The sequence below is a fragment of the Coptis chinensis genome, unplaced genomic scaffold, assembly GCF_015680905.1.
Source record: "Coptis chinensis isolate HL-2020 unplaced genomic scaffold, ASM1568090v1 utg1287_pilon_pilon, whole genome shotgun sequence".
Taxonomy (NCBI): Eukaryota; Viridiplantae; Streptophyta; class Magnoliopsida; order Ranunculales; family Ranunculaceae; genus Coptis; species Coptis chinensis.
Window position 1 is genome coordinate 123759 of NW_028238099.1, and position 21617 is coordinate 145375.

At 32.2% G+C, this 21617-nt stretch overlaps 1 long non-coding RNA gene across 1 annotated transcript; it reads right to left on the minus strand.

Annotated features, from left to right (window-relative positions):
* Positions 1-10343: 10343 nt before the first annotated feature.
* Positions 10344-10718, minus strand: LOC147474154 (uncharacterized). Its single transcript, XR_015210102.1, has 2 exons — positions 10659-10718; positions 10344-10569 (listed from the first exon to the last, which is right to left on the minus strand). It is a non-coding gene; the product is annotated as an uncharacterized LOC147474154 (long non-coding RNA).
* Positions 10719-21617: the final 10899 nt, after the last annotated feature.

The following is a 21617-nucleotide window of genomic DNA, read 5'->3' on the forward strand; positions in this document are numbered from 1 at the left end:
TGAGATGATTATTCCACAACGTTTTCATTGCTCTCTTGTTGATGGCTTCATGGGCATCAGATAGCTTTATGGGCATCAACTTTGTTAAAATCTCCTTTAGAGTGCCAAACCCCCTCCCCTCTGGAGGCTTTTGCCAAAAAAAATAAAAAATAAAAAATGATAGATCCATCATGTTGTTAAAATTGTATTCCGGCTCTAGGGGCTCTTTCATATTTTTCGCCTTAAGGGAAAAGACTTCATTTGTTACAAAATCATAATATAAATTTACACCAATGAAAGAGACAAACATAGACAGAAGAGATAATGTGACCTAATGGGCTAATAAATTGTTGTTGACAATAAAATAAATAAATGATAAATTCAGATATACATTAACTGCTTAATGTGGAGAGTAGATGTACTTTCCAGGTTTCAAACATCTAAGAGTTTTATACATGCGTAGCGTGGCGTGTTTATTTGTTTTGGTTTTGAAAATATAACTTTAGAACCTCTGGTCGTGGATTAAGAGGAGGCAGAAGATGAAGCGAGTTCAGAGGAGCTTGCTTGTATACCATTTCTAGAGTCGTTTGCTCCCAACTATATCTTTTCAGATAACAATAATCGTGAGCATGAAAGCAAGCAGGGCCACCCCTTCTCTCCACGATTGCATCAAAACACGAATGATATACGAAAGTTAAGATCAAAGTTAAAGAGCAAATAATTGCTTTAAATCCATAAAAATGTACAAAGAAAACATAGAAGATAAATTGAAAATCACTCTGTAAAATGTGTCAATACCTATTACCCATAATGAAAGTTATGAATGACTGGCCACCATTATTTGTCCACATGATTAAACTTTATACTTTAGCCATTGATCAAAGATTTCTAAATCCGGCTAATAGGTGGGATAATAGATCTCCTAAAACCTATGACAGATAATAGAGTCCAATAGAAAACAGAGAAGGAAGCATGACCAAGAGAAGAGTTAACAATTTAGAATATCCAACACTTGCACACATTGTTCGAAAGTAGTGACGGACACCATTCTTTTCTTTTTGACTTGCTTTCTTATAATAGTTAAAAAGCAATAAAGATACAACAACTTCTCTAAAACTCTTAAAACTACAAAGACCTGGCTAAAAACATGCACAAAATGCTAAGCCACGAGGTCGGTTGCAATGGTATGACATGGCTCATGAGACAAATAAATACACTACTCAATTTAGCCAATTCAGAAGTCGGAGCTAGTCACAACAATGACAGCAACAACAACATCAAACAATGCAGGTTTAACCAAAGATCCTGCCCATCCTTTCATAACATTTCCATTTAGAAATGTTACTCTTAGCTACAGCCTGCATACCCAACAAAAAATCGAAGTTAAGAAATCATCATTTGTGATGTTAGCATAATACATGCACTGATGGGAGACGTACCTGCCTTAAGAGAATGTTATACAGTTTGTCCTTTGCTAGCTACTTCTTTCGGGTTGGTCTCTCTTGGAAATGCATATGTTTAACGATATGGACAGAATGGACAATTAGAACCCCCAACACTAAATGAGGAAAAACCAAATTATTAATTACTAAACCACTACCCACAGCTTCAAGGCCAAATGTTTGAAACCCTCAACCAATCAACCATATAACACACAAATAATTAACTAAATTTAAAAAATGAAAGGATAACATCAAATTTGTTAAGGAGGTCTAATATATAAATGACTTTTATTAGTACAACTAATATTAGTTTTTAGTTACTTAATACCAAATTTTCAATTACAAAACACTATAAGTAACAATTCTTATTTGATCAAAATATACATTGTTTACATATCCAACCGTACATGAAAATATGAAACACCTCATAAAGGAAACCGGTAAACAGTATATGACATTCACATGAAAAAATCAAGGCCAATAGTAGTGCATACCTTGTTAAGAGTCTGTGTTGTAAATTTAGTTTATTAGATCAAGTGAAAACAAAATATTATTATAAAATTATTATTATTTTTATTTTCTAAATTATATTGGACGGTAAAAAATAAAAATAATTTGTCAAACTAAGTTTTTAAAAATGAAAACATAATATTATTGTATACAATACAAGTTGAAGAGATGCAGTGGTTGTTGTTAGAGACATAACAAACTAATTAAAAACATTTGCAATCGAAAAAACATCGCCCCTTTTTTTATATCAAACTGTATAACCGGGTTGAATAAAGCAATTTAGTTTATTAGATCAAGTGAAAACAGAATATTATTATAAAATTATTATTATTTTTATTTTCTAAATTATATTGGACGATAACAAATAACAATAATTTGTCAAACTAAGTTTTTAAAAATGAAAACATAATATCATTGTATACAATACAAGTTGAAGAGATGCAATGGTTGTTGTTAGAGACATAACAAACTAATTAAAAACATTTGCAATCGAAAAACATCGCCCTTTTTTATATCAAAATCAGATAACCAAGGGTTAAATCAAGCAATTTAGTTTATTATATCAAGTGAAAACAGAATATTATTATAAAATTATTATTATTTTTATTTTCTAAATTATGTTGGACAATAACAAATAAAAATAATTTGTCAAACAAAGTTTTTAAAAATGAAAACATAATATCATTGTATAAAATACAAGTTGAAGAGATGCAGTGGTTGTTGTTAGAGACATAACAAACTAATTAAAAACATTTGCAATCGAAAAAACATCGCCCTTTTTTTTATATCAAACTGTATAACCGGGTTGAATCAAGCAATTTAGTTTATTATATCAAGTGAAAACATAATATTATTATAAAATTATTTTTATTTTCTAAATTATGTTGGACGATAACAAATAAAAATAATTTGTCAAACTAAGTTTTTAAAAATGAAAACATAGTATCATTGTATACAATACAAGTTGAAGAGATGCAATGGTTGTTGTTAGAGACATAACAAACTAATTAAAAACATTTGGAATCGAAAAAAAACATCGCCTTTTTATATCAAACTGTATATAACGGGTTGAATCAAACAATTTAGTTTATTAGATCAAGTGAAAATAGAGTATTATTATAAAATTATTATTATTTTTATTTTCTAAATTATGTTGGACGGTAACAAATAAAAATAATTTGTCAAACAAAGTTTTTAAAAATTAAAACATAATATCATTGTATACAATACAAGTTGAAAAATGCATGAGTGGTTGTTGTTAGAGACATAACAAACTAATTAAAAACATTTGGAATCGAAACGTGGGGCATTAGGTATAAAAGAGGGAGAAATAGGTAGAATTTGTAGGAGAGGTAAACAATTCTCCAAAGGAAACCCAACCTCTGTTTGATGACAATGAGAATGATGAAATAACTAGGAGGGAGTGGTCATTTCCACCTGAGAAGGATAGGGCCGTTCCTTGCACTCTGTTGTTAGTATATTTCATATATTGTGTTGATAGGTTTGGTTTTACTGGAAGTTATGACTGTTTGGTTCATGGAAATTTAAATTCCATTTGAGACTAGAGAATGCTTGGAGAAGAGGAACATCAGATACCAAAAAAGGATATATTTTCAGATCTAAAGAAGAGAACAAGGGAAAGCGATTGCCTTTTCCTTTTCCCCCTCGTGATAGATGTGGAGATTGTGTCCTCCTCTTTCATCTGAGACTCTTCTCTAGTTTTCTACATTTTGATTCCATGAAACAAACACAAGCAAAACGTTGATCTAGACAAAAATATCTATATATACGAGGTTGTGCGATATGCTAGTGATAAAAATATTGAAATTCCCGAACCCCGGTTTGTGTCATGTATTCATTGCCCAATAAGTTATTGCAAGTAATGGATTTGTAGGCAAATCTATATGTACCATTGGTTGTTTGTTGCTTAGTTTATCTTTTACCATCTCGATAATTTTGGTTTAGTCCGAGCCCCTATCTTTGGAGCCATTTCGGAAGCCAAGTAATTAAATACTTTCTTAGGAGCCTTTGATGTTAAGTACCCTTTGGAATGGGTATGATCTATGATGCATTGTTTTTTAGATATGGGGGGATGATTGAAATGTTAAATCTGTGAGAATGTTGATAAGACCTTGGTTAGATTGATCTTTATGTCTTATCTAATGTGGGTGTTTGGATTGTGCTGCCATGTGTGGTGAGTTGTATGTGTAATTCTTATTAATTTCTCTCCAACTGATTATGTCAAGTATAGGCTATAGCAAGTGTGGGTATTTAGGTGTTGTTTTGAAGTTTGTTGGCTTGGGTTATTGGGTATATAGTATGGTTTGACGACAGAGTACTGAGTGTTTGTGGGGATTAATACAAAATTGGATTGGTCTTTTTCATTTGTGTAGTGTAGGTTGTTGTCTAATTAAAGTACCGTTATACGAAAATGTGGTTGTATGATTAGCAATGTTGTCAAGAGCAAGGCACAAGTTGCTAGGATTCTCAGCTAACTCCTTGGGTGGTCTCAGGTGTGATAAGTCATGGTCAAATGACAGAGGGACTGGTCATTTTCATCTGAGTTCTTTTAGGTTATCTCTGATGTGCCCATCTTTACTTGGCAAACTACTTGCAGCTCTGTAGGGTTTTGAGTTCTTTTATGATTAGCAATTTTGTCAAGGGCAGTGCACAAGTTGCTAGGATTCTCAGCTAACTCCTTGGGCTGTCTTAGCCTCTTAGGCGTAATAAGTCATGGTCAAATGACAGAGGGATTGGTCATTTTAATCTGAGTTGTTTTAGGTGATAATCTCTTATGTGCCCATCTTTACTTGGCGAACTACTTGCAGCTCTTTAGGGTTTTGAGTTGGAGAACTGTCTGGGTGCTCTGTAGATATAAACTCACTTGGTGTGTATTTATATGTATATGTATATGTAGAATCTAGGAAACTTGGGAAACTACTTGCAGCTTTGTAGGGTTTTGAGTTAGAAAACTGTCAGGGTGCTGGCTTGCTTTATAATCATATTATTATTATAATCATATTTTTATAATATGTTCAGTTAGTTTATAGTTCTAAACTTTTTTGTTTTTCAAAGTTCTAGTCAGGTTGTGATAATTTGTGCCTCTTAGCCACAGTAATGGTTTATTGAGAGGAATGAAGAACTTGGTGTTACTTTATGTTTATGGATCTTGGTCCAAAATGTCCCTGAAACGTTTTCTACACGTACCCCTGCTTGTTACAGTGGGACTAAATCCAATACTCTTATGTTTGCACTAATTTTTGTGTATTATGTTTCCAATGAAAGTTGAAAGTTGTAACTCTAACAGGGGTCGGTTTAAGGTGGTGTTTCAAGGACTAGGTAGGATAGTTTCAACTCTTACAGGGGTGGTTGATTTAATGTGTTGTTCATGACCTTAAAGGGCTAGTTTGGTGGTTTGACCACCAACATCCCACATTCCCACCATAGGTATTCAAGAAGAGACCAGGATATAGTTTGTTTCGGTGATAAGCGTAAATTTACGCCGTTTGACTCTAGTTGATATCTTTTATATCCGAAGGTAGTAGTAGCTTCATTGATTTTTGATCTGTCGTAAAGACTACCATATTCAATTTGTCCAAGTAGCTGATGCTTGATCACTAATGATCGTAAAATGGCCCAAGGAAAAAAAAATCCCATACTCAATTTGATATAGTAGCTTGATAAGCAATAACTAATCGGCAAAGTAGGAGTTCCAACCAAAGTTTTAGATCGTCTATTTTCACTGATTTCGGTACCCGTAAACATCGTCCAGCATCAACTCAAATCAAACTGTGTCTTTTTTCCTTAGGTAGATACAATGCATTTTAGATTTTGAAAACATCAAAAAGTGTTATAAAGTCTAAAGTAGCCAAGCATCTCTACTCCACCATATTGACCGTTCTCTGGTTCATCTTTCCTCTTCAGTCAGTTCAGTGTTCCTTTTGAATCCCGAATTAATTTGAAGAAAACGTAAGCTCGTGTGTCTACTTTGACCACATAAGTCCTCTCTTTTTATCAAAATGAAGTTGGTTAGAATATCCTCTGTTCCTAAACTACTTCTCGCATAAACTGAGTAGCAGAAACCTTTTTGTTTCTGATAGGTGGTTTAGCAACAAAGTAACAGCGACAAAATTTTGTTATGTTCCTAAGTAGGGCATATGATATGCTTCGTATGTATGTACACTGATTTCCGCAGATAAACGAGACTTTGAATTTTTGGAGTTGACATTCATTTTAAACCCTAAACCCTAAAAAAACCCCTAAACCCTAAACCCTAAACCATAAACCCTAAACTAAGTTTTTAAAAATGAAAACATAATATTATTGTATACAATACAAGTTGAAGAGATGCAGTGGTTGTTGTTAGAGACATAACAAACTAATTAAAAACATTTGCAATCGAAAAAACATCGCCCCTTTTTTTATATCAAACTGTATAACCGGGTTGAATCAAGCAATTTAGTTTATTAGATCAAGTGAAAACAGAATATTATTTTAAAATTATTATTATTTTTATTTTCTAAATTATATTGGACGATAACAAATAACAATAATTTGTCAAACTAAGTTTTTAAAAATGAAAACATAATATGATTGTATACAATACAAGTTGAAGAGATGCAATGGTTGTTGTTAGAGACATAACAAACTAATTAAAAACATTTGCAATCGAAAAAAAACATAAGCCCATTTTTTTTATATTTGTATAACCGGGTTGAATCAAGCAATTTAGTTTATTATATCAAGTGAAAACAGAATATTATTATAAAATTATTATTATTTTTATTTTCTAAATTATGTTGGACAATAACAAATAAAAATAATTTGTCAAACAAAGTTTTTAAAAATGAAAACATAATATCATTGTATAAAATACAAGTTGAAGAGATGCAGTGGTTGTTGTTAGAGACATAACAAACTAATTAAAAACATTTGCAATCGAAAAAACATAAGCCCCTTTTTTATATCAAAACTGTATAATAAGGGTTGAATCAAGCAATTTAGTTTATTATATCAAGTGAAAACATAATATTATTATAAAATTATTTTTATTTTCTAAATTATGTTGGACGATAACAAATAAAAATAATTTGTCAAACTAAGTTTTTAAAAATGAAAACATAGTATCATTGTATACAATACAAGTTGAAGAGATGCAATGGTTGTTGTTAGAGACATAACAAACTAATTAAAAACATTTGGAATCGAAAAAACATCGCCCCTTTTTTTTATATCAAACTGTATAACCGGGTTGAATCAAGCAATTTAGTTTATTAGATCAAGTGAAAATAGAGTATTATTATAAAATTATTATTATTTTTATTTTCTAAATTATGTTGGACGGTAACAAATAAAAATAATTTGTCAAACAAAGTTTTTAAAAATTAAAACATAATATCATTGTATACAATACAAGTTGAAAAGATGCAGTGGTTGTTGTTAGAGACATAACAAACTAATTAAAAACATTTGGAATCGAAACGTGGGGCATTAGGTATAAAAGAGGGAGAAATAGGTAGAATTTGTAGGAGAGGTAAACAATTCTCCAAAGGAAACCCAACCTCTGTTTGATGGCAATGAGAATGATGAAATAACTAGGAGGGAGTGGTCATTTCCACCTGAGAAGGATAGGGCCGTTCCTTGCACTCTGTTGTTAGTATATTTCATATATTGTGTTAATAAGTTTGGTTTTACTGGAAGTTATGACTGTTTGGTTCATGGAAATTTAAATTCCATTTGAGACTAGAGAATGCTTGGAGAAGAGGAACATCAGATACCAAAAAAGGATATATTTTCAGATATAAAGAAGAGAACAAGGGAAAGCAGTGCCTTTTCCTTTTCCCCCTCTGTGATAGATGTGGAGATTGTGTCCTCCTCTTTCATACAGACTCTTCTCTAGTTTTCTATACATTTTGATTCCATGAAACAAATACAAGCAAAACGTTGATCTAGACAAAAATATCTATATACAGGTTATGCGATATGCTAGTGATAAAAATATTGAAATTCTGAACTGGTTGTGTCATGTATTCATTGCCCAATAAGTTATTGCAAGTAATGGATTTGTAGGCAAATCTATATGTACCATTGGTTGTTTGTTGCTTAGTTTATCTTTTTACCATCTCGATAATTTTGGTTTAGTCGGAGCCTAATACTGGAGCCATTTCGGAAGCCAAGTAATTAAATACTTTCTTAGGAGCCTTTGATGTTAAGTACCCTTTGGAATGGGTATGATCTATGATGCATTGTTTTTTAGATATGGGGGGATGATTGAAATGTTAAATCTGTGAGAATGTTGATAAGACCTTGGTTAGATTGATCTTTATGTCTTATCTAATGTGGGTGTTTGGATTGTGCTGCCATGTGTGGTGAGTTGTATGTGTAATTCTTATTAATTTCTCTCCAACTGATTATGTCAAGTATAGGCTATAGCAAGTGTGGGTATTTAGGTGTTGTTTTGAAGTTTGTTGGCTTGGGTTATTGGGTATATAGTATGGTTTGACGACAGAGTACTGAGTGTTTGTGGGGATTAATACAAAATTGGATTGGTCTTTTTCATTTGTGTAGTGTAGGTTGTTGTCTAATTAAAGTACCGTTATACGAAAATGTGGTTGTATGATTAGCAATGTTGTCAAGAGCAAGGCACAAGTTGCTAGGATTCTCAGCTAACTCCTTGGGTGGTCTCAGGTGTGATAAGTCATGGTCAAATGACAGAGGGATTGGTCATTTTCATCTGAGTTCTTTTAGGTTATCTCTGATGTGCCCATCTTTACTTGGCGAACTACTTGCAGCTCTGTAGGGTTTTGAGTTCTTTTATGATTAGCAATGTTGTCAAGGGCAGTGCACAAGTTGCTAGGATTCTCAGCTAACTCCTTGGGCTGTCTTAGCCTCTTAGGCGTAATAAGTCATGGTCAAATGACAGAGGGATTGGTCATTTTAATATGAGTTGTTTTAGGTGATAATCTCTTATGTGCCCATCTTTACTTGGCGAACTACTTGCAGCTCTTTAGGGTTTTGAGTTGGAGAACTGTCTGGGTGCTCTGTAGATATAAACTCACTTGGTGTGTATTTATATGTATATGTATATGTAGAATCTAGGAAACTTGGGAAACTACTTGCAGCTTTGTAGGGTTTTGAGTCAGAAAACTGTCAGGGTGCTGGCTTGCTTTATAATCATATTATTATTATAATCATATTTTTATAATATGTTCAGTTAGTTTATAGCTCTAAACTTTTTTGTTTTTCAAAGTTCTAGTCAGGTTGTGATAATTTGTGCCTCTTAGCCACAGTAATGGTTTATTGAGAGGAATGAAGAACTTGGTGTTACTTTATGTTTATGGATCTTGGTCCAAAATGTCCCTGAAACGTTTTCTACACGTACCCCTGCTTGTTACAGTGGGACTAAATCTAATACTCTTATGTTTGCACTAATTTTTGTGTATTATGTTTCCAATGAAAGTTGAAAGTTGTAACTCTAACAGGGGTCGGTTTAAGGTGGTGTTTCAAGGACTAGGTAGGATAGTTTCAACTCTTACAGGGGTGGTTGATTTAATGTGTTGTTCATGACCTTAAAGGGCTAGTTTGGTGGTTTGACCACCAACATCCCACATTCCCACCATAGGTATTCAAGAAGAGACCAGGATATAGTTTGTTTCCAGCTGATAATTGTAAATTTCTGTCGTTTGACTCCTAGTTGATATCTTTTATATCTGAAGGTAGTAGTAGCTTCATTGATTTTGATCTGTCGTAGACTACCATATTCAATTTGTCCAAGTAGCTTCAGTAAGCAGTCACTAATGATCTGTAAAATGGCCCAAGGAAAAAAAATCCCATACTCAATTTGATCTAGTAGCTTCAGTAAGCAATAACTAATCGGCAAAGTAGGAGTTCCAACCAAAGTTTTAGATCGTCTATTTTCACTGATTTCGGTACCCGTAAACATCGTCCAGCATCAACTCAAATCAAACTGTGTCTTTTTTCCTTAGGTAGATACAATGCATTTTAGATTTTGAAAACATCAAAAAGTGTTATAAAGTCTAAAGTAGCCAATCATCTCTACTCCACCATATTGACCGTTCTCTGGTTCATCTTTCCTCTTCAGTCAGTTCAGTGTTCCTTTTGAATCCCGAATTAATTTGAAGAAAACGTAAGCTCGTGTGTCTACTTTGACCACATAAGTCCTCTCTTTTTATCAAAATGAAGTTGGTTAGAATATCCTCTGTTCCTAAACTACTTCTCGCATAAACTGAGTAGCAGAAACCTTTTTGTTTCTGATAGGTGGTTTAGCAACAAAGTAACGGCGACAAAATTTTGTTATGTTCCTAAGTATGGCATATGATATGCTTCGTATGTATGTACACTGATTTCCGCAGATAAACGAGACTTTGAACTTTTGGAGTACGTTGACATTCATTTTAAATTACGAAAGCTGATCTATTATTTAAAAACATGTATATAAAACAAAGTAAAGAATCCAATAACACCCACTCTAATCACAGCCTCCCTCACATAAATCTGTATGATAAACATAAATGAAAACACCAAAAGAAAAACGAACAAAGAAAACTAAATGTCCTTCAATGAGTTCAATCATCAAAAGCACGCATCCAACACGCAACAACAACATACGGCAGCACAACTGCAAAAAGATACCCACCAAAGCATATGTTAGTTAAAATGAATAATACAAATAGCTTTAAATGTAGTTTAAGTGATTCAAATGCTTACCATCCCTTCCAGAAGCCATCACCTCTGCTCTGGGTATGTGCACCATGAGCAGAGGTGATGCTTACCACCAAGAGGAACTATAATCTATGAGTCTTTGCAGCAATATAGTTAGCAATGGAGACCGTCTGTTAGAGTAAGCACTAAGTGGGTAAGGAATTTCTCTCTCTGAAAAATACTATCATTCTTGAACATGCTATTCATTGATTTTGTGGGTATATCACCTGAAAACCCTAATGAGACTATAACTCGTCCTTTTTGGGGAACTTAAAGGTTTAAAGCCTTGTTGCATATGGTAAATGCAATTGCGATTTTTTATCACTTATCTATTTTTTTGAGCACTTATCTATTTTTTATCTTATTTGCTAAGAGACTAGCAAAAGGCTAGTTGGGAGTTGTGATAAGTGCTCAAAAAGTGCATTTTAACCCTCGATTATACCTCTTGTTTAGCCATCTTAGTGGACTAATAGTATTTGTAAGTTAGGTTTTATGATTCTACAGGTGAAAAAGAGAGTTTTGTGGAATATTAAAGAAAAAGAGGTAAAACATAGAAATTCGGAGCATTAAGGATCACATGGGAAGCCCGTGGACAATCATGGAGAAGGCCAAGGAATTGAAGCTATTAAAGATGCGACTTGGACCTATTTTAAGGCCTATTTGAAAGCCTAAGGCCAAAGGATTCGTTGCTTGGACCAAAGCCAGCAAAAGAGGATAGAGCAAAAGAGGGAAAATAGACTTCCGCATCTGGGACGCATTGCTCGCGTCTAAGACGCATGGATCGTGCGTCCAAACGCATGAAACGATACTATAGCCCCTTCCTTCTCAGTTTTGGAGACGAAGTTGGACTCTGAAAGAAGTTGATTTGTATTAGGAAACAAATGGCGGTTTGGAATGCTTCTAGAACTCATTGTAACCCCTATAAATAGAGGACCTAAGTGCCTCATGTAATTTGCCAATTCACTTATACTCTTGTCTCCAGAACTTGAGGCAGAGAGAGATTAATAATAAAAGATTCGATTTTAACTAGCCGAGTCTTAATAAATTAGTCTTTCTAGTTTTATATTTTTCGACTCTTCTTCTTCTCGTTCTTCGTGTTCTTCCTTCTTTATGGAAGGCTGATCTTCTCTTTCAAGGGAGGAGATGAAGTCGGTGCTAAGGGTTCGTTGATTCTTCCAGTTCATGGTGTTCTTCAATCAGGTTTGTTTTTTGTGTTTTTAGTTATTAGTTTCATTGCCCAGACCAGGGGATGGAAGTATAGATTAAGGTTTTTATTTATTGCAATCGAATATCATGCTAGTTTAGGGTTTTATTTATTGCAATTGAATATTTGCTAGTGACATGCTTTTATTTATTGTAATTGAATATAATGCTAGAATAGGGTTTTATTTATTGTTATTGAATATTATACTATTATTCTATACTTTTCTTCTAGTTGTGTATTGTTTTAGAGTAAGGGAAGTATTCTTTGTTTTTGCCTTAGATGGTGATTCATTGAATAGCTGTCCAGGCTCACACAAAAGGAAAGAAGATATTAATAGCATAAACATAGGGACAACCTTAAGTAGAGTTATTCGTTAACGATGTTTTGTCCAAGAGGGCATCGACACTCGCTCAATTGCCTAATTGTAGTCTACTTGTGAGAACAACCATGAAGCATAAGGTCACAGATCAAAAGTATCGGTGGATTCTAATCCCTTGAATTCTCTCTCTTATAAATACTCAATAGTTTAGTTAGTTTAGTTTAGTTTAGCATTAGAATCTAAAATATCTATAATCATAGTTTTTAATCCCTCAAACCCCCTTCCCAGTCCTGTCCTTCATATAAACATACACTTAAAAGTGGAATGATACCCTACTCATCCTTTACTTATTGAGAGATAATTAGGTTTTGATACGTTTCTATTTTGTTCAACGACCATCATCTATCTACATCATCCATATACCATCAATAACACACAAAAGGAGTGATTTTCAAATGGTGTGATAAGTGCTCAAAAAGTGCATTTTAAACCTCGATTATACCTCTTGTTTAGCCATTTTAGTGGACTAATAGTATTTGTACGTTATGTTTTATGATTCTACAGGTGAAAAAGAGAGTTTTGTGGAATATTAGAGAAAAAGGGGTAAAACGGAGCAATTCGGAGCATTAAGGATCACATGGGAACCCCGTGGACAATCATGGAGAAGGCCAAGGAATTGAAGCTATTAAATATGCGACTTGGACCTATTTTAAAGCCTATTTGAAAGCCCAAGGCCAACGGATTCGTTGCTTGGACCAAAGCCCGCGAAAGAGGATAGAAGGATAGAGCAAAAGAGGGAAAATAGACTTCCGCATCTGGAACGCATGGATCGTGCGTCCAAACGCATGAAATGACACTATAGCCACTTCCTTCTCAGTTTTGGAGACGAAGTTGGACTCTGAAAGAAGTTGATTTGTATTAGGAAACAAATGGCGGTTTGGAATGCTTCTAGAACTCATTGTAACCCCTATAAATAGAGGACCTAAGTGCCCCATGTAATTGCCAATTTACTCATACTCTTGTCTCCAGAACTTGAGGCAGAGAGAGATTAATAATAAAAGATTCGGTTTTAACTAGCCGAGTCTTAATAAATTAGTCTTTCTAGTCTTATGTTCTTCGACTCTTCTTCTTCTCGTTCTTCGTGTTCTTCCTTCTTTATGGAAGGCTAATCTTCTCCTTCATGGGAGGAGATGAAGCCGGTTCTTAGGGTTCGTTGATTCTTCCGGTTCATGGTGTTCTTCAATCAGGTTAGTTCTTTGTGTTTTTAGTTATTAGTTCCATTGCCCAGACCAGGGGAAGGAAGTATAGATTAAGGTTTTTATTTATTGCAATCGAATATCATGCTAGTTTAGGGTTTTATTTATTGCAATTGAATATTGGCTAGTGACATGCTTTTATTTATTGTAATTGAATATAATGCTAGAATATTTATTTATTGTAATTGAATAGTATGCTATTATTCTCTACTTTTCTTCTAGTTGTATATTGTTTTAGAGTAAAGGAAGTATTCTTTTTGTTTGCCTTAGATGGTGATTAGTTGAATAATAGTTTGTCAGGCTCACATAAAAGAAAGAAGATATTAATAGCATAAACATAGGAACAACTTTAAGTAGAGTTATTTGTTAACGATATTTTGTCCAAGAGGGCATCGTCACTAGCTCGATTGCCTAATTATAGTCTACTTATGAGAACAACCATGAAGCAGAAGGTCATAGATCAAAAGTATTGGTAGATTCTAATATCTTGAATTCCCTCTCTTATAAATTCTCAATAGTTTAGTTAATTTAGTTTAGTTTAGCATTAGAATCTAAAATCTCTACAATCACAGTTTTTAATCCCTCAAACCCACTTTCCAGTCCTGTCTTTCACATAACATACACTTAAAAGTTGAACTATACCCTACTCATCCTTTACTTATTGAGGGATAATTAGATTTTTATACGCTTCTATTTTGTTCAACGACCATCATCCATCTACATCATCTATCTACATCATCCATACACCTTCTACAAAAAAAAAAAAAAGGCAAGTGTCATAAGTATCGATACTACTTTTAGTGGGAGTGGTATCGAAACTCGTTTTAAAAATTCACATGCAGAAACTAACAAACATGTACTCAATAAGGTGAAATTCAGATTGGGCAAGATAAGAGATAAGTTGTTGTTGTACTGCTCAACAATGGAGGAAAAATAATTCAAAGGGAAATATGAGCAACCAATATTCTTCATCAAGGACCTTTAACGTGAGCAAATTCTTGTATATAACTAACCTTGAAAATTACAAGCTTCAAGTCCAAATGTTTAGATTTCTGAAAAGCAACACAAGCTTCTAAAAAGATCTACAAGTTTCTGAAAACAAATCTATGCAACCTAAAATATATTAAAATTAAGTTCTCTTTTTTCCCATTTTTCTTAGCAAATTTGTGTATTTACAACACATGTGCTGTATCAACGATTTTTGTGTGGCTTTTTTAATACGGAATCTCAAGTATTATTTTTAGGACGAAGAATTCATTTTTTTTTTTTTTCCAATTTCATCTGCAAATTGGTGTATTATAACAAACATGTTTTATCAACGGTTTTGGAAAAAAAAAAAAAAAAAAAGAAAAAGTATCAATGGTGTTTGTGTGGATTTTCTTATATTGAATCTCAAGAATAATTTTTAAGACATAAGAGTGAAATAATAACCAATTCCAGGCACACATGCAGAAACTAACAAACATGCACTCAAAAAGCTGAAAGTCAGATTGGGAAAGATAAGAGATAAGTTGTTGTTGTACTGCTCAACAATGGAAGAAAAATAATTCAAAGGAAAATATAAGCAACCAATATTCTCCATCAAGGACCGTTAACGTGAGCAAATTCTTGTATATAACTAACCTGGAAAATTACAAGCCTCAAGTCCAAATGGAGAGATTTCTGAAAAGCAATACAAGCTTCTAAAAATATCTACAAGTTTCTGAAAACTAATCTACGCAACCTAAAATATATTAAAATTCAGTTATCTTTTTTCCCATTTTTTCTAGCAAATTGGTGTAATTACAACACATGTGCTGTATCAACGTTTTTTATGTGGCTTTTTTAATATGGAACCCCAAGTGTAATTTTTAGGACAAAGAATTTATTTATTTTTTATTTTTCCAATTTCGTTTGCAAATTGGTGTATTATAACACACATGTTGTATCTATTGTTTTTTTAAAAAAAAATATCGACGGTTTTTGTGTGGCTTTTATAATAATGAATCTCAAGAATAATTTTTAAGACATAAAGGTGAACAATCACAAATTCCAGGCAAACATGCAGAAACTAAGAAACATGCACTCAAAATGGTGAAAGTCAGATTGGGAAAGATAAGAGATAAGTTGCATTTGTACTGCTCAACAATGGAAGAAAAATAATTTAAAGGGAAATATAAGCAACCAATATTCTTCATCAAGGACTGTTAGCGTGAGCAAATTTTTGTATATAACTAACATGGAAACTTACAAGCCTCAAGTCTAGATGGAGAGATTTCTGAAAAGCAATACAAGCTTTTAAAAAGATCTACAAGTTTTTGAAAACAAATCTACGCAACCTAAAATATATTAAAATTAAGTTATATTTTTTCCCAATTTTTTTTAGCAAACTGGTCTGGCTTCTAAAAAGCAATAGAAGCTTCTAAAAAGATCAACAAGTTTCTGCAAAGCAATTACAAGCCTCAAGTCCAAATGTGTAGATTTCTGAAAATCAATAGAAGCTTCTAAAAAGATCAACAAGTTTCTGAAAACAAATCTACATAACCTAAAATATATTAAAATTCAGTTCTATTTTTTCCCAATTTTTTAGCAAACTGGTGTATTTACAACACTTGTGTTGTATCAACGATTTTTGTGTGGCATTTTTAATATGGAATCTCAAGTATAAATTTTAGGACAATGAATTCGTAATTTTTTTTTCCAATTTCATATGCAAATTGGTGTATTATAAAACACATCCTATATCAACGGTTTTTGTGTGGCTTTTCTAATATTGAATCTCAAGAATAATTTTTAAGAAATAAAGGTGAAACAATCCACAATTTTAGGCACACAGGCAGAAACTAACAAACATGTACACAAAAAGGTGAAAGTCAGATTGGGCAAGATAAGAGATAAGTTGCTGTTGTACTGCTCAACAATGGATGAAAAATAATTCAAAGGGAAATATAAGCAACCAATATTCTTCATCAAGGACCGTTAACTTGAGCAAATTCTTGTATATAACAAACCTTGAAAATTACAAGCCTCAAGTCCAAATGTGTAGATTTCTGAAAAGCAATACAAGCTTCTAAAAAGATCCACAAGTTTCTGAAAACAAATCTCACATAAACTAAAAAATATATTAAAATTGAATTCTCTTTTTTCCCAATTTTTTTAGCAAAAAGGTGTATTTACAACAAATGTGCTATATCAACGATTTTTGTGTGGCTTTTTTAATATGGAATCTCAAGTATAATTTTTAGGACAAAGAATTTTTTTTTTTTTTTTTTTTTTTTTTTTTTTTTCAATTTCGTCTACAAATTGGTGTATTATAACACACATGTTGTATCAACGGTTTTTGAAAAAAGAAATATCAACGGTTTTTGTGTGGCTTTTCTACTATTGAATCTCAAGAATAATTTTTAAGACATAAAGGTGAAACAATCATAAATTCCAGGCACACATGCAGAAACTAACAAACATATACTCAAAAAGGTGAAAGTCAGATTGGGCAAGATAATATATAAGTTGCTATTGTACTGCTCAACAATGGAAGAAAAATAATTCAAAGGGAAATATAAGCAACCAATATTCTTCATCAAGGACCGTTAACGTGAGCAAATTCTTGTATATAACTAACCTGGAAAATTACAAGCCTTAAGTCCAAATGGAGAGATTTCTGAAAAACAATACAAGCTTCTAGAAAGATCCACAAGTTTCTGAAAACAAATCTACGCAACCTAAAATATATTAAAATTGAATTCTCTTTTTTCCCATTTTTTTTTACAAACTGGTGTATTTACAACACATGTGCTGAATTAACGATTTTTGTGTGGCTTTTTAATATGGAATCTCAAGTATAATTTTTAGGACAAAGAATTCATATTTTTTTTTCCAGTTTCATCTGGAAATGGGTGTATTATAACACACATGCTGTATCAATGGTTTTTGTGTGGCTTTTCTAATATTGACTCCCAAAAATAATTTTTAAGACATAAAGGCGAAATAATAACCAATTCCAGGCACACATGCAGAAACTAACAAACATGTACTCAAAAAGGTGAAAGTCAGATTGGGCAAGATAAGGGATAAGTTCTTTGTTGTACTGCTCAACAATGGAAGAAAAATAATTCAAAGGGAAATATAAGCAACCAATATTCTTCATCAAGGGTCGTTAAGGTGAGCAAATTGTTGAATATAACTAACCTGGAAAATTACAAGCCTCAAGTCGAAATGTGGAGATTTCTGAAAAAACAAAACAAGCTTCTAAAAAGATCCCCATGTTTCTGAAAACAAATTTACGCAACCTAAAATATATTAAAATTTAGTTATCTTTTTTCCAATTTTTTTTAGCAAACTGGTGTATTTACAACACATGTCTTTGTATCAACGATTTTTGTGTGGCTTTTTTAATATGGAATTTCAAGTATAATTTTTTATGACAAAGACTTTTTTTTTTTTTTTTTTCGTTTGCAAATTGGTGTATTATAACACACATGTTGTATCAACGGATTTTGAAAAAAAAAAAAAAAGTATTAACGGTTTTTGTGTGGCTTTTCTAATATTGAATCTCAAGAATAATTTTTAAGATATAAACGTGAAACAATCACCAATTCTAGGCACACATGCAGAAACTAACAAATATGTACTAAAAAGGTGAAAGTCAGATTCGGAAAGATAAGAGATAAGTTGTGGTTGTACTGCTCAACAATGGAAGAAAAATAATTCAAAGGAAAATATAAGCAACCAATATTCTTCATCAAGAACCGTTAACTTGAGCAAATTCTTGTATATAACTAACCTGGAAAATTACAAGCGTCAAGTCCAAATGGAGAGATTTCTGAAAAGCAATACAAGCTTCTAAAATGTTCCACAAGTTTCTGAAAACTAATCTACGCAACCTAAAATATATTAAAATTCAGTTCTCTTTTTTTCCCATTTTTTTAGCAAATTGGTGTATTTACAACACATATGATGTATCAACGTTTTTTGCGTGGCTTTTATAATATGGAACCTCAAGTATAATTTTTAAGAAAAAGCATTCGTTTTTTTTTTTTTCCAATTTCGTCTGCAAATTTGTGTATTATAACACACTTGTTGTATCAGTGAAAAAAAAAAAAAAAAAAAAAGTATCAACGGTATTTGTGTGGCTTTTCTAATATTGAATGTCAAGAATAATTTTTAAGACATAAAGGTGAAACAATCCCCAATTCTAAGCACACATGCAGAAACTAACAAAGATGTACTAAAAAAGGTGAAAGTCATATTGGGCAAGATAAGAGATAAGTTGTTGTTGTACTGCTCAACAATGGAAGAAAAATAATTCAAAAGGAAATATAAGCAACCAATATTCTTCATCAAGGACCGTTAACATGAGCAAATTCTTGTATATAACTAACCTTGAAAATTAGTAGCCTCAAGTCCAAATGTGTAGATTTCTGAAAAGCAATTCAAGCTTCTGAAAAGATCCACAAGTTTCTAAAAACAAATCTACGCAACCTAAAATATATTAAAATTCAGTTCTATTTTTTCCCATTTTTTTTAGAAACTGGTGTATTTACAACAACTGTGTTGCATCAGCGATTTTTGTGTTGCTTTTTTAATATGGAATCTCAAGTATAATTTTTAGGACAAAGAATTCGTTTATTTATTTATTATTTTTTTTTTCCAGTTTCGGCTACAAATTGGTGTATTATAACACACATGTTGTATGAACGGTTTTTGAAAACAAAAATAGCAACGGTTTTTGTGTGGCTTTTCTAATATTGAATCTCAAGAATAATTTTTAAGACATAAAGGTGAAACAATTTCAAATTCCAGGCACACATGCAGAAACTAACAAACATGTACTCAAAAAGGTGAAAGTCATATTGGGCAAGATAAGAGATAAGTTGCGTTTGTACTGCTCAACAATGGAAGAAAAATAATTCAAAGGGAAATATAAGCAACCAATATTCTTCATCAAGGATCGTTAACATAAGCAAATTCTTGTATATAACTAACCTTGAAAAATACAAGCCTCAAGTCCAAATGTATAGATTTCTGAAAAGAAATACATGCTTCTAAAAAGATCCACAAGTTTCTAAAAACATATCTACGCAACCTAAAATATATTAAAATTCATTTCTCTTTTCTCCTATTTTTTTTTTTTAGCAAACTGCTGTATTTACAACACGTGTGTTGTATCAACGATTTTTGTGTGGCTTTTTTAATATGGAATCTCAAGTCAAATTTTTAGGACAAAGTATTCGTATTTTTTTTTTCCAATTTCATCTGCAAATGGGTGTATTATAACACACATGCTGTATCAACGGTTTTTGTGTGGCTTTTCTAATATTGAATAACAAAATAATTTTTAAGACATAAAGGCAAAATAATAACCAATTCCAGGCACCCATGCAGAAACTAACAAACATGTTGTCAAAAAGGTGAAAGTCAAATTGGGCAAGATAAGAGATAAGTTGTTGTTGTACTGCTCAACAATGGAAAAAAAATAATTCAATGGGAAATATAAGCAACCAATATTCTTCATCAAGGATCGTTAAGGTGAGCAAATTGTTGAATATAAGTAACCTGAAAAATTACAAGCCTCAAGTCGAAATGTGGAGATTTCCGAAAAACAATACAAGCTTCTAAAAAGATCCACAAGTTTCTGAAAACAAATTTACGCAATCTAAAATATATTAAAATTCAGTTCTCTTTTTTCATATTTTTTTTAGCAAACTGGTGTATTTACAACACATGTGCTGTATCAACGATTTTTGTGTTGCTTTTTTTATATGGAATCTCAAGTATAATTTTTAGGACAAAGAATTCGTTTTTTTTTTTTCCAATTTCGATTACAAATCGGTGTATTATAACACACATGTTGTATCAACGGTTTTGAAAAAAAAAAAAATCAACGGTTTTTCTGTGGCTTTTCTAATATTGAATCTAAAGAATAATTTTTAACACATAAATGTGAAACAATCACCAATTCTAGGCACACATGCAGAAACTAACAAACATATACTCAAATTGGTGAAAGCAAGATTGGGCAAGATAAGAGATAAGTTGCTGTTGTACGGCTCAACAATGGAAGAAAAATAATTCAAAGGGAAATATAAGCAACCAATATTCTTCATCAAGGACCGTTAACGTGAGCAAATTCCTGTATATAACTAACCTGTAAAATTACAAGCCTTAAGTCCAGATGGAGATATTTCTGAAAAGCAATACAAGCTTCTGAAAAGATCAACGAGTTTCTGAAAACAAATCTACGCAACCTAAAATATATTAAAATTTTGTTCTCTTTTTTCCAATTTTTTTTAGCAAACTGGTGTATTTACAACACATGTGTTGTACCAACGATTTTTGTGTGACATTTTTAATATGGAATCTCAAGTATAATTTTTAGGACAAAGAATTCGTAATTTTTTTTTTTTTCCAATTTCATCTGCAAATTGGTGTATTATAAAACACATGCTGTATCAATGGTTTTTGAAAAAAAAAAAAATATTATCAACGGTTTTTCTGTGGGTTCTCTAATATTGAATCTGAAGAATAATTTTTAAGACATAAAGGTGAAACTATCACCAATTCCAAGCACACATGCAGAAACTAACAAACATGTACTCAAAAACGTGAAAGTAAGATTGGGCAAGATAAGAGATAAGTTTTTGTTGTACTGCTCAACAATGGAAGAAAAATAATTCAAAGGGAAATATAAGCATCCAATATTCATCATCAAAGGACCGTTAATGTGAGCAAATTCTTGTATATAACAAACCTGGAAAATTAAAAGCCTCAAGTCCAGATGGAGAGATTTCTGAAAAGCAATACAAGCTTCTAAAAAGATCTACAAGTTTCTGAAAACAAATCTACGTAACCTAAAATATATTAAAATTCAGTTTTCTTTTTTCCCATTTTCTTAGCAAACTAGTGTATTTACAACACATGTGTTGTATCAACGATTTTTGTTTCACTTTTTTAAAATGGAATCTCAAGTATAATATTTAGGACAAAGAATTCATATTTTTTTTTTCCAATTTCATCTTCAAATTGGTGTATTATAACACACATGCTGCATCAACGGTTTTTCGAAAAATAATTAGCAAAGGTTTTTGTGTGGCTTTTCTAATATCGAATCTCAAGAACAATTTTTAAGACATAAAGGTGAAATAATCACCAATTCCTGGACCACATGCAGAAACTAACAAACATGTACTCAATAAAGAGAAATTCAG